The 14,610-nt window shown below is 31.7% G+C and overlaps 1 long non-coding RNA gene across 1 annotated transcript; it reads right to left on the minus strand.

The window, feature by feature from the left end:
• Positions 1 to 617: 617 nt before the first annotated feature.
• On the minus strand, positions 618 to 2,110 carry LOC139510459 (uncharacterized). The gene is made up of 3 exons (XR_011661881.1): positions 1,727 to 2,110; positions 1,293 to 1,371; positions 618 to 730 (listed from the first exon to the last, which is right to left on the minus strand). It is a non-coding gene; the product is annotated as an uncharacterized lncRNA (long non-coding RNA).
• Positions 2,111 to 14,610: the final 12,500 nt, after the last annotated feature.

Below are 14,610 nucleotides of genomic sequence, written 5' to 3' on the forward strand. Positions count from 1 at the left end.
CAGTGATACAGTGAAAATTTCACACTACATTTCATTGCATATAAGAAAGTAACCACCGCCGAGGGTAGACAACCCAATTTTTACACTGTTATTTACAGGTTACCTGCTTTGGTAACTATGAAACCTTAACGTTCCAAAATATTTTATAAGACCATCAAATAACAAAAGAATGATGCCTACAGACACCCAACATACATATTTACGACTCAGAAAAATTTAAGTGCATTGAAATGCAGGGTTAATTTTCTACAACTGTCAAATTCAAGGGAATATTTTTTTAGGCCTACTTTCGTATGCAACCGGATGTGACGTACCATGATTTGGTGGTATTACACCTAAAGAACACCTAAATGTCAAATAAACTTAATGCAATTCTTTCCCCTCCAATTGCAAGTTATTTCAAGCATAACTTATAAGTTTTGTCTCAGTCAGAACTATAGTTTCAGAGAAAATCACTATAATGTAAGGCCATATCCTACGGCAATTTCAGTCCAATTTCTTCGAAAAATCCTAATTTCAGTGTATCATTATAAAATGAAGTGTTGACTAATATCTGATCATAAACTCATGATATATGCATTCAAACAATTAAATTGAATACAAAAGACAACTTTAAGATGATAAACAATTTTATTGCACCTTTTAGAGTTCATTTGAAGGTCTGTTTTGGTCTGTTTTGGTCCATTTTTCCTCCTTCCTTCCTTTTTCCTCAAAACTTGATATCTTTTGTCTAAAAAATAAAACAAATGTGATTATTTTCCCACAAAAATTAAATAAATGTAATGTTAAATCAATAATTAAAGTGTTTTAGCTGAAAGAACTGTCTCTATAAATGTTAACAGTCTACACGGAAGTTTCTATAAGCCCTTATGTGTACCTTGAGTTTTTGGTCTGTTCCCCTAGTGTGAGAAATAACGGTTCCCATTTAGTCAATCATTTATTGCTACTGGTATCAAAGTCTTTTAATTTACTCAAAACAGTATATTTCTAATAGATTTACACAAAAATCCACTTTCTTGTATTTTACATTAGAAAATGGGGAGAAAGAGTAATAAAAAAAATACCTCAAAATGTTTTTAAAAAAGGTTATGTCCCTTGGAATGCTGGTACAAAAAATAATTGGTAAGAATTATAAAGTTTAAGTATATGAGACTGGATTCTGATGTGTATAAATCAAGGACAAATAAGTGTTTAGATGAGTTATTGTCTGTGCAAAACGTAGACGGCACAATGGCAAATTGTAAACTTTTGCGGCCAAAACAAAAAAAAACATGATGATAGTTGATACATACTTTAATGCTGAAGTGTCATCTTCAGACCAATTCACATATAAGATTTGTCAACAGAATGCTCTTCAGAACATGGTTAACACTGAAATAAAAAATTCACATGTTGTATAAACAAAACAAAAACTGTAAGGGTAATTTAAAATTTAACACAGTAATCTAAATACAGCTTCGTCTATCCACCCATTTGACCAATAAAACACCCGTAAACCCCCATTTCAATGCAATTTTACCTCAAACGTACTTTCTGTGTCTAAATCCATTCCGAATAGTCCATGTTTACAATGTATGAACTGGTTTATTAATAACTTTTAAAAATGAAAGTACAATAGGGTCACGAGTGCACATTTAGTTTCCCTAATAGGTGTAATACCACCATTGATTTTTCCCTATTAGTCTTTGTTAAATTGGCACTTTAAAAAAAATCGTACAGTATTTACCTTTATTTCAACCAAAGAAATACTTTGCATGTGTAAAGTTCAATCCTTTCCAGTGATACAGTGAAAATTTCACACTACATTTCATTGCATATAAGAAAGTAACCACCGCCGAGGGTAGACAACCCAATTTTTACACTGTTATTTACTGGTTACCTGCTTTGGTAACTATGAAACCTTAACGTTCCAAAATATTTTATAAGACCATCAAATAAAAAAAGAATGATGCTTTCAGACACCCAACATACATATTTAGGACTCAGAAAAATTTAAGTGCATTGAAATGCAGGGTTAATTTTCTACAACTGTCAAATTCAAGGGAATATTTTTTAGGCCTACTTTCGTATGCAACCGGATGTGACGTACCATGATTTGGTGGTATTACACCTAAAGGACTAGAAAGCTTTGTTTATAGTTATTTAGGACCAGAAAGATTACTAATGAAAAATTATGGATCAGAAAGTTTTGTACACAGTAATTATGGACCATAAAGCTTCGTTCAGAATTATAAACGACAAGAAAGCTTTGTTAAGAGTAATCAAAGACTAGGAAGCTTCTTTGAGAGTATTTAATTACTAGAAAGCTTAAATAAGAGTAATTGAAGACCAGAAAGCTTTGTTTGGAGTGCCTTAGGACAAGGAAGCTCCGTTATGAGTAATTTAGGACCAGAATGCTTCGTAAGAATAAATTAGGTCCAGACAGCTTCGTTAGGAGTAATTAAGAGCCATGACCATTAGGAGTAGTTCTGTATTTGACTACGACAATGATCATGCTTTTCATTAGTGAATACCGAATACCAAAAACGCTAACCGATTAACCGGACTTTTTTTTCAATTTTGATAGATTTGATATAAATTTGTATTGAAATCGTTATGTTTTCTTTAAAAATTGTCATGGTGGTAATTAATTTGACAGATCAGTTGTCCAGTATATTGATTGCTATTGTTTATTCAAAAATATAAAATAAATTAGAACTTGTCACTCTGTTCGGGGCAAGATCTTAATGAAACATAATTAGTATACATGTTTTTTTTAACTGTAACTTTAAATCAGAAATACGATTAAATTTTACGATTTACTTCATTATTTCATTTCTGTTCTTATATTGTGTAGACCTATATCTAAATGTGCAATCTCCGTCGTGCAAGGCTTTGTTATACTTTAAACTTTTAACTAAAAATGTGAATGTAATCAATGTACTCTTGATAGTACGTTGTCACATTGACACTCATACCACATCTTCTTATATCTATTGGTAGGGTACAATAGATAAGGCCTTCAAACATCAACTTAGACTATCGGTTTACCGGTTAATCGGTCAAAGGATTATCCTAGTAACCGGTTAGGCAAACGTGTACTATTTGACAAAAGAGGGACGAAAGATACCAAAGGGACAGTCAAACTCATAAATCTAAAACAAACTGACAACGCCATGGCTAAAAATGAAAAAGACAAACAGAAAAACAATAGTACACATGACACAACATAGAAAACTAAAGAATAAACAACACAAACCCCACCAAAAACTAGGGGTGATCTCAGGTGATCCGGAAGGGTAAGCAGATCCTGCTCCACATGTGGCACCCGTCGTGTTGCTTATGTGATTACAAATCCGGTAAATAGTCTAATTCGGTAGGTCACATTCATGAAAGGGAAGGGGATTGTAGTTACGACTTAAGAAACATATCCGATATCATTTGTGAAACGGTTATTTTATAACGGTCAACCAACTCGTGATGGCGTCCGTAAAATTTACGAAGGGATGATTTCAACTTCACCATTTGGAACTCTTGGTTTAATAGCTTCCTTGTGAGCAGTAACCCTCTATCAAGAAAATCATGATAGGAAATGCAAGCACGGGAATATCGTATCAATTGGGAGATATATACCCCGTATGCAGGTGCTGCTGGAATGTTGCTACTTAGAAATGGAAAGTTCACAATTGGAAAGCTGAAATCATCTCTTTTGTCGTAAAGTTTTGTTTTCAACCGACCCTCATTGTCAATTTCTAGATGTAAGTCAAGATATGAAGCCGACTTAACTGTATCTGTAGTATCCTTTATCTCCAATTTGATGGAATAGATACGTTCCACATATTCACCAAATTTTGAATTGTTTAGTGAAAGAACGTCATCTATATAGCGGAAAGTAGAGTTAAAGGATATTGCTAACTTCTTATCTTTTTTCCTAAGAAGTTCCTGCATGAAGTCAGCCTCATAATAATAAAGAAACAAGTCGGCTAGTAGAGGGGCACAGTTTGTTCCCATTGGGATGCCGACAGTCTGTTGAAAAACACGTCCTCCGAACGTTACAAATATGTTGTCAATCAAGAAATCAAGCATCTTGATAATATCGGTTTCAGAGAATTTTTTGTTTGAATCAGAGTGATTTTTTACAAAGTATGATTTATCCCTCCCTCAGACAAGATACTTGTATCTACGTTGGCCATTCTTTTTTATGAAGCAAAGTAATAACAACTCTTTCAATTTGTCTTTTAGTTTGGAATGTGGAATACTTTTATAAAGAGTAGAAAAGTCAAATGTTTTAATACTGTTACAAGATGAAAGAGAGTTAGATTGTATGTACTCTAAAAGATCTTTGGAATTTTTAAGTATCCACATCTGATTCACGCCACCTCTAGAATAGGCAGTTTCACAATAACTTTGAAGTCCGTCTTTGATTGCTGATAAAATAGATGTTAATAATTTAGAAAGAGGTTTCGTGGAGCACTTTGAAGACCCAGCAATATACCGTTGTTTGTAAGGACACTTATGTAGTTTAGGTATCCAATACAGTGATGGAAGATCCAGTTCTTCGTCTTTGGTTGAAATACCAAAGGAACAAAGAACAGACCTATGATTATCCAGGATTTCCTCTTTGGTAAGTGTCGTGAGGGTATATGTTGAGTTTCCAAGTGAATTGTCTATACCTAATTCGTTTATGAAGCAATTAATGTAGTGACTTTTACAGACAAAAACGATGGTATTTGGGGCTTTGTCTGCGGGGACAACAACATATTTATCATGGAGGTCGGATAAGTCTTTAGCAACACTACTTTTCATATTTAGCATTGATTCATAAAAGATTTTACTCTAGCTGACAATAATGTCTCAAATTGTTTTGTGTACTTTTTGTTACGTTTAGGAAATCAAATCACATATAAGAATTACCATATTCCATTTCCATTTGACTATTGTGGTGTGGTGATTAAAATATGCAATGAGCGTCGTTTTTATCTTTTTAATAGGTTGTTTATTTATATTTCAGGTGATCCTCACTCCACTGGATCTCTCCTTGGCATGTGTTATAACAATAATAAACAGTTCAGTTCACCAGATATGGCTACAGCCTGTACTTTAAAACGCAAATCAGGTTGGTGGCACTCAAATTGTTCAAACGCCAATCTGAATGGCTTATATAAACCAGGAGTCAGCGTTCAAGATTCAATGTTTTGGTACGGATTCAAGAAGGTGTCATACCACCAATTACTCCCTCAAATTTAGAACGTATGTGAAAGTAGGCCTACTCGGACAAAAAATAGTGCATTTGATGTCATTGTTCACCTAAACTAACCAACAAATTTGCAGAAATGAAAATTTTGTTGAAAGAGAAATATATTAAGACCATTTTGAGCCGAAATTTACCTGTCTATGAGTTTGCATAAAAAATTGAGGATTATTGCGCTCCATAGTATACTAATTTAAGATTTCCAGAAAACCATGGGTTATTTTTAGTGGTACCTCCTTTCGGAAGCTCTCTGCTTTCTTATCTGATTTTGAATGTATGTTGAAAATTGGCATGCAGAAAGGTGACATCTGTACGATTCAGGATATACCTAGTTTCTATGAAGTTAAACTTAAGGTAAAATATTTAGAAAGCTGTGAAAATTGCAAAATTTGGTTGAACAGATAGGGACTTTTAATTGGTGGTATGACACCAGAAGAGAATTGGCTTAAAGGACGCTTCAGTGAAAATCAAAAGGAAAAAAAGAGTATATGTTACATCATAGATTTTTCAGAAATAGAAATCTTTCGTACCTTTTCTAGATTTGTATAACGTGAACATTTATTTGTAACAGTATGGACAAGATATATGTTTAACTCAATTTGTGCATGTGTTTTGCGTAATTAACTAATTACTACAAACGAACTTATTTTCGCGGATACTGTTTTCTCTCTAGTCCACTTTGTGGCAAATTAATTTTGCGATGATTAAAATTTGATGTAGACAATAAATAAAGATCCAAGTTTTACATATTTCTGACGATTTATATCACGTTATTTTTTCTACTGGCAAAATTAAGAAAATAAATCAATCTTTTTTTTGAATTATATACATCCAACCGGTAAAAACTTGCATTCACTAAAATTTAATTTAAATTGCAATAGTGTAGGAAAACTCTGCATGGTGAAATAGTTGCACGAAACATTTGGCTGATTTGTTTATGCCATTCAGCTAGAAGATTTCACGGATTATAATGAAATATAATAATGTTTGTGTTTTAGATGAACTTGGTATACCAAGGCTTTGAAATAGCATAGATATTGTAAACAATGGGTATGGAAGAAAATGTATTGATTATTGTAAAAATAACAGAATAAGCGATAGAATTTAAGAAAACAGAACAGGTAGTCCAACAGTAAAAATTATAGCATTATTGACAATGTATTGATTTATACTGACTTTCTATACACAATCTGTAAACTTAAAATGTCAAATTTTTGTAAAAAATTTTCTGATATGCCTTTTCCTTTGTCTCTGCAATTGTATACAAAGGATGACAAAAAAAAATGTTAACATGAGTATAAGAACAATATAGATAGAAACAAAGTTTATGATAAATGTAATTGATTTTCTACATATGTACATGTAAATGGTGTAAATATTGTTAAATGAGATACATTAACCAAATCTGCTGAGGCAATATTCGGAAATTAAACATTGAATAACAAAAGTATGTTTAAAAGCTCAAATAACCGGTTTAATAAAGACCGATTATAATAAAGATTGTAAAAAAGGCGCAACGAGAATTTAGAAAATCTCAAAGGTTTTACATTATGGTTCGAACATTTTCAAAGTTAATTACATTTATAAAAAAGTTATGGATGTTAATATAACAACTTTTTTAAGAACTATAACACTGAAATTAGTAAAAAGATGAAGGAATTAAAAAAAAATCCAAAAGAATTCTGGACATATTTAATAGAGGTAAAAAAGAGAGAAAAGCAATATTTCACTGCAAAACTTACTTGATTATTTAAGGATTTAAAAACAATACGTTCGAAAATTATAATTTTTTCTATGAAAAATGATATAAATTCTGATAATACGGTAAATGAAAATTTAAATTCTCAAATAAACCAGGATGAAATTTTGAAAGCTGTGAAAAGGGCTAAAATAATAAATCACCATCATGTTATTACTGAATCTATTGCTTTTTCTCTTGATTTTATGGTTGATATTGATGAAGATATATTTCATATTGTATTTGATACGGGAATTTTGTCTGGGGTTCGGCTTATTTGAAGTGTAATACCTATTATCAAAGAGGAGAGTAAATCAGACGCCCAAAATTATAGGGCGAATACACTATGGAAAGTTTTACGTCAATTCTTAAAGGCAGACTTCGTGAATTTATTGAAAAAATCAAGCAGGTTTCTTGCAAGATTATTTCACAACGGATTTTTTTTATAATTGTATGTTTTATTTGAATTACTGAGGGTGAAAAAGCAGAACATGTTTTGTGTATCTGTCGTCTTTGCAAACGCTTTGAATCTATTCATCGAAATTTATTATTTTTAAAATGAATATTAAACCATGTGAACGGAACAGAATTATCAAAAACATGTATGATGATGTCAAATCTTAAATTGTCCGGAATTTTCTGATATCTTTGCTTATGAAACAGGAGTTAGACAAGGAGAACCTTTTCTCATTTGCTGTTTTCTTTGTATCTCAATGATTTCCAAGAAATAGAGAAAATTCTAATATTGAAGGAATTCAGTTTTTCACATATTGAGTACTAACTTTTGTGTGTATTATATGTTAATTTTCTGTTATTGTATACAGATAATATAATACTACTTGCTGAATCTAACCATGAGTATTGTAAACAATGGAAAATGAAAAATTGATATAAATGAAACACAAATAATGATATTTTCAAAAGGTAGAATACCTCGAAACTTGATATTTAATATACATTGAAATGAAATCGTGATAGTCAGTAGCTATAAATATCTTGGTATTATATTTCGCGGTGTTTTGAGTGATTTGATCCTTTTTTTTCGAGTGTGACTCCTTTTATTGAGTGATTTTGATAACAAATGTAAAAAAAAAACAGACTTCCTTCCTGACAAGACGTGATATAAAAGATTGAGTTTAATATCTACCGTGAGATTGGATATCTCAATTTCAGTGGTTTTATGATAACAGCCCTGTTTTGTGTAGTTTTAAACACCAGCAACTTACAAAATACACTATCACATTTAATGTAAGAGCTAACTAAGTATGCTTTATTAGGAGTTTAATGAAGTTTTAATTACATAGAGTGTTTGTTTCATATGTTTACAAGTAATTTACAGACTTGTCTATTTAAAATAGTCACAGGGTTTTCAAATAATATGAATAATTTACCTATTATATCTGTTTTGATCATGCATCGTTGTAAATATAACGGAATTTGATGCGACTGTCATACAAGTGAGATATTTAGCGCTATAAAACCAGGTTCAATCCCCCATTTTCTACATTTGAAAATATCTGTACCAAGTCACGAATATGACAGTTGTTGTCAATTCGTTTGATGTGTTTTATTATTTGATTTTGCCGTTTGATTATGGACTTTCCGTTTTGAATTTTCCTCCGAGCTCAGTATTTTTGTGATTATCTTATTATTACAATGTTGTCAAGAGCAGTACACTTTTTTCATAAACGTTTAAACTACTTGATTGAACAGTATTGACGTCAGGAATCAGCTATAAGGCGGTTATACCCAGTAACATAGAACTATTTAAACATGTAACAATAAACTGTATTTAATATCGCCTTGTATTCTTACAGTTACATATTTCCTTATTTGTAACAACATTTGTAATAAATTCAAATATTAATTGAAGTAACTCGATTGTTGCTCAAAGTTACTTTACAGCATAAGATGTATACACAACAGCATTAATAATCAGTCATCCAATGGTCAAAGAAAGGCAATTGTTTGTGCACGAAGTGAAAATCGTTTTGTCAACGTTAGATGTGTTATTTAAGACGCATCCATTAAAGTTCTTATCCAAATGCTTTTCGTTTACAGGTTTGGTTGGCTTACTTGCTTTGTTTGTTTATATACATGTTTGTTCAGTCTTAAGTACTATGCTTAGACAAACATTTATGCATACACTTCATCAGACTCACATTCACAAAGTATGCATAATTATCAATCCTTCTGACTGCATGTTTTTGTTAAGAGAGTGGGCTAAATTAAGCATTTTTAATGATGAAAATTAATTAATTTCTTTCTGTGAAAATGCATCGCAAATACAATAGAAATAATTCGCCATACAGTGGAAATGAAAGTATAGTATTTTTATTCGACAGTAAAGATGAATCGCATAACGAAAACAGCATTGTGGAATTTCATTTAATATCAACAAGCTAAATGATAAAATCTGCTTTAATAAAATTGACGGTACTAATTTTCTTGCACCAGATGTACAGCATTAAAAGTTATGATAAAAGGTACATTTATCTGCAAACTAAACTGCTGCTTTCAGATCTCGTGCATGCTCTGTTCTTCAACTTTTTTCAATATTTTTCTATTTGTGCATATATATTAAAGATAATTTGTTATTTTATTCTATTCAAAAATCATGAATTTATAGTATGATTATTTTTAATTGTACATTAGAAATGCAAATCAGATACAATTTAAATGGTATTTTCTGATTCGCACATTATATGCACTGTATATGTTTATTTATCTTTTGTGCAAATATCTATCATATTAATTTGTATTTCACAAATGCTGTATTTAACATTTGTTATTATTGTAATATATGTTTTGTAACAATGCATTTTTTTAATGAGATTAAAGATCATTCATTCATGCTTCTAATATCATGCTGTTGTTTTACAATGGATATGAGTGGAAGATTGTTCCTGTTTGCATCAAATATTCCATGTATTTGTATTAGTCGCCCCGTTGAATACTTCTAAACCAAAGCTAATTTTAACCAGCTGGAACTACTTTTCATTATGCGGCTGTACAATGCTAGTGTAATGTTGGGATAAGTAACGATTGGTGTATAGGTTCAAGAAAGGTTTTCAATATTAGGAAAATCGAACGTTATATTTAAAGCCATTGAGGACGGATAATTAACATAAAATCTCATAACATAGGGGCGACAGATACCAGAGGGACAGTCAAATTCATGGATCGAAAATGAACTGACCAAAAAATGGCCAAAAAATGAAAAATACAAACAGACAAATAATAAAACACAACATAGAAAACTGAAGACTAAGCAACACAAACCCCAACAAAAACTGGGGGTGATCTCAGGTGCTCCGGAAGGGTAAGCAGATCCTGATCCATATATGTGAGGAGGACTAAAAGTATGTTACAAAGAACGGAATGATAACAAGAGTATAAAGATGCAGTAGGAATATTCCAACTTATAACTCGAAATATATTCGACAAAGCCCTGGCAAAAGACGAATACCGACAAAAAAACATACCAAACTTCAACAGTCTGCAAAACAATATATTATTACTAACACAAATCCATCAAAATTCACTGCGATTGATCTCGAGTGATCCGGAAAGGTAAGCAAATCTCAAATCTGACTCTACTCATCCCACTGATCGTGCTGCTGATGTTAGTACCATTTGTTAATAAGTCTCATTCTTCACATGCACTGAGTTACTGTAACGATAATTTGAACATGTTGATAGTCATCTGTGAAACAATCATTTTATAACAATCAACCAATTTGGAATATACGAGTGACATTAACCATAACATTTCGTCTTAAATGAAGCCTCCTAACATACTGCTAAATGGTGTACCATTCTATGATTTACCGTTTAATGACAACGAAAAATTAGGACAGACGATTGCGAATTTTACAAGATGTCAGCATTTTTGCATATTGTGTCTTTTAAATAATAGTACTGTAAACAGGGAAATTTTTTCAGCAGTTTAATTGTCGCTATTTTCGAGGTAGGACTTAAAACATAAAAATAAAACTACAGCGAAAAGTTCAAGGACGTTCTATTCATTAGATAAAGGCCATACGTTTATGAATACGATAACACGCATTTTATAGACAAAGAATCGATACCTCAAACCATGACTGTATTTCTAAATGAAAAGCAATGTTTATAAACTCGTTCCAAATATGTGAATGACACCTGCCAATCAGTTATAACAGTAGTAACTCGTTAAATCTGGTACACAGATTAATCAGATCAAAAGCATTCATCCCGACAACAGTTAATTTACTCTTGATAAGGTGGTTAATTTAAGCATATCCTCCGTGTTGAAGACCGTACCTTGGCCTATTATGGTTTACTTTTATAAATTGTGACTTGGATGGAGAGCTGTCTCATTTTCACTCATACCACATCTTCCTATATCTTTTCTTTTCTATTATTGCGTATGTGTTTTTTATAAGCAGACAAGTCACAACTTTCAATCTCTTTTAACATAATATAAAAAAAGAAGATGTGGTATGATTGTCAATGAGACAACTAACCACAAAAGACCAAACTATCACAGACATTAACAACTATAGGTCACCGTACGGCCTTCAACAATGAGCAAAGCCAATACCGCATAGTCAGCTATAAAAATCCCCGATAAGACACTGTAAAACAATTAAAACGAGAAAACTAACGGCCTTATTTATGTAAAAAAAAATGAACGAGAAACAAATATGTAACACATAAACAAACGACAACCACTGAATTACAGGCTCCCGATTTGGGATAGGCACATACATAAATAAATCAACCGAAAACAAAAGAATTTTTACTAATTTTATCACTTGATTTACTATACATGTAAAGCTGCTCACTTTCTATATCTCCTTTGAAAATATTAATAAAGATTATACATACCAGGATTAAATTTTGTTTTTACGCCAGACGTGCGTTTCGTCTACAAAAGACTAATCATTGACGCTCGAATCCAAAAAACTAAAAAAGCAAAAAAGTACAAAGATGAAGAGCATTGAGGACTTCAATTCCCAAAAGTTTGCCAAATACAGCTAAGGTAATCTATTCATGAGGTAGAAGAGCTTTAGTATTTCAAACAAATCAAAATTTTTGTAAACAATTAATCATATCATTGATAATTCATGCCGGTACAGAAGTGCTGACTATAGGGCTTGTGATACCCTTGGGGAATAGCCACAGCAAAATCGCTTATTCAAAACGTCGCTGATGTCGATTGTTTTCATAAAACGCGAAATATAGACGGCGCGAAAATTTCCTGGTTTACAGTATTTGTCTGGAAATATGAATACCTTGTAGAATGGATCTTACAAGTTTCTTATCAATCCCACGTTAAAGTATTAATGTGGAATATTTGACAAATAGCGTTGTTTTCAAGAAACTCCAGTGAAAATAATAAAATGCGTAGAAACCAAAATGTTTGTTTATAATTCGATTGTCATTCATCATTAAACAATTACAGTATTTTATTTAGTTCTAAGAACAATTTTGACATCATCAAATAACAGCAATTACTCTTCGTTTTAATTACAGCAAATTATAACAGCCTAAAATATCGCAAACTGCAAATAGATATTATTTTAGCTGTTCTATGACAGTCAACTAATCAGACAACAGATAGCATTTCAGCTGTTATATGCCCGTCAACAAATCAGACAACAGATAACGTTTTAGCTGTTGAATGACAGTCAACGAATCAGATAGCATTTTAGCTGTTCTATGCCAGTCAACCAATCAAATAGCATTTTAGCTGTTCTACGATATTCAACCAATCAGACAGCAGATCGCGTTTTAGCTGTTCTATGACAGTCAATCAATCAGATAGCGTTTTAGCTGTTCTATGACAGTCAATCAATCAGATAGCATTTTAGCTGTTCTATGAAAGTCAATCAATCAGATATCGTTTAAGCTGTTCTATGACAGTCAAACAATTAGACAGCAGATAGCGTTTTAGCTGTTCTATTACAGTCAACCAATCAGATAGCATTTTAGCTGTTCTATGACAGTCCACCAATCAGACGTTTGACAGTTTCAACCTACAATATGAAAAACAAACTGCAATATTGCTGACTTTTGGTTTCTAAGAAAATGGCAGATATGTTAATAGACATACGATGTGGAATTAGCGGCAAACAGACAACTGTCCATCCATTTCAATTTGTAAAAGTAGACCATTATTGGTCAAAGTAAGGTCTTCTAACGAAGTCTTGGCTCACACCAAACAGCAAGCTGTAAAGGGCCTCAGAAATTACTAGTGAAAAAAAATTCGAAGAGATAAACTAACGGTCTAATCTATACAAAAAAAAAGAGAAACGTGAAACACTTATGCACCACTGAACATCAGGTTCCTGACATAGGACGGGTGCAAACAAATGAAGCTGGTTTGAGTATTTGATACGGTGATTTTGGGATGGAATTTACTTTTTGTCCGCTTTTGCTTTTTGTGATCCTCAGATGTTTTTTTTATAAATCATAAAACAATGTATGATTTATACATTTCGTTAACAGAATACTTGTCTATTGGTTGACCATTTTTTAAGGAAAATAGTTGAGCAAATGTTGTAATTCCTTCTTAATGTTTTAAATCCCGAACGAGGCAATAATATACTTTTTTTAAAGTAACGATGTCAAATATGACTTACTGATGTTAATGTTCCTCCATAAAAGGTTCGTGTTGCTGCATTCAATGAATAATTGTATGTTTTATCGCAGCAGGCGATACACTGTTTTTGAACGATCAAATTATACCATGAATCGTAAATTCCTTAATTATGCAAACAGAAATTTCCCATCCAGTTAATCATTTCATCCGGTATATGAACTGCTGTGTTTTGTCAATGATATTTTCAATTTAGATTTCACTGTGTTAGATGTAATTAAAACTGTTTTGAAAGTAAAACCAATTGTAGCAGTTTGATTTCTCTTGTATCTGAGGACAGCATATAAACATAGTTGTTTCGAGTGCATTTATTCAAATGAATTTTAAATTTGTTTTGATTCATCGATGTTATAGCATATTGATTTTCATTTACCTTTTTTTTCAAAAGTTTAGTTAAAAATCTGAATCTGAAAATAATGTGGCTTCTAAAATGTTCTAAATACCGTATTTTTCTTGGAATTCTGCTTCTCTCGTGTTCAGACATTTTAGGTAAGTGAGAGTTAAAGTAAATTAATAAATATTTTCAAATTCTTTTACATGCTTTCACTGCTTCTAGTGTTGCGGAATGGAACTTAAATGGAATGTCTTTTATTTGTCTTATAACTCCCAAAATTGTTCGGTCGTTATATATTCTTAAAATCAAATATTCGGCGTAAACATTCATATATCGAATAATTGTTTTTATTTTTAGTTGATTTGTTTGTGTGTTTAACTACAGTGGATTCATTCATTGTTACAAGACATATTTGAATGACATTTGTGACATTGTTATAATTGTAATGACAAAGTATGCGAATAATAGATAGTTTACAAGTCTACGATGTGTATACACAATATATCAGACACCTTAAGAATACTTTTGATATGTTCATAATTATAAATTAACTGTTAACAAAATTTTGAACTTTTGAAATACTAAGGCTTTTCTACCAGAGGAATAGATTACCTTATCTGTATTTGGCAAAACTTTTAGGAAATTTTGGTCCTCAATGCTCTTCA

Source organism: Mytilus edulis, chromosome 2 (assembly GCF_963676685.1).
Source record: "Mytilus edulis chromosome 2, xbMytEdul2.2, whole genome shotgun sequence".
Taxonomy (NCBI): Eukaryota; Metazoa; Mollusca; class Bivalvia; order Mytilida; family Mytilidae; genus Mytilus; species Mytilus edulis.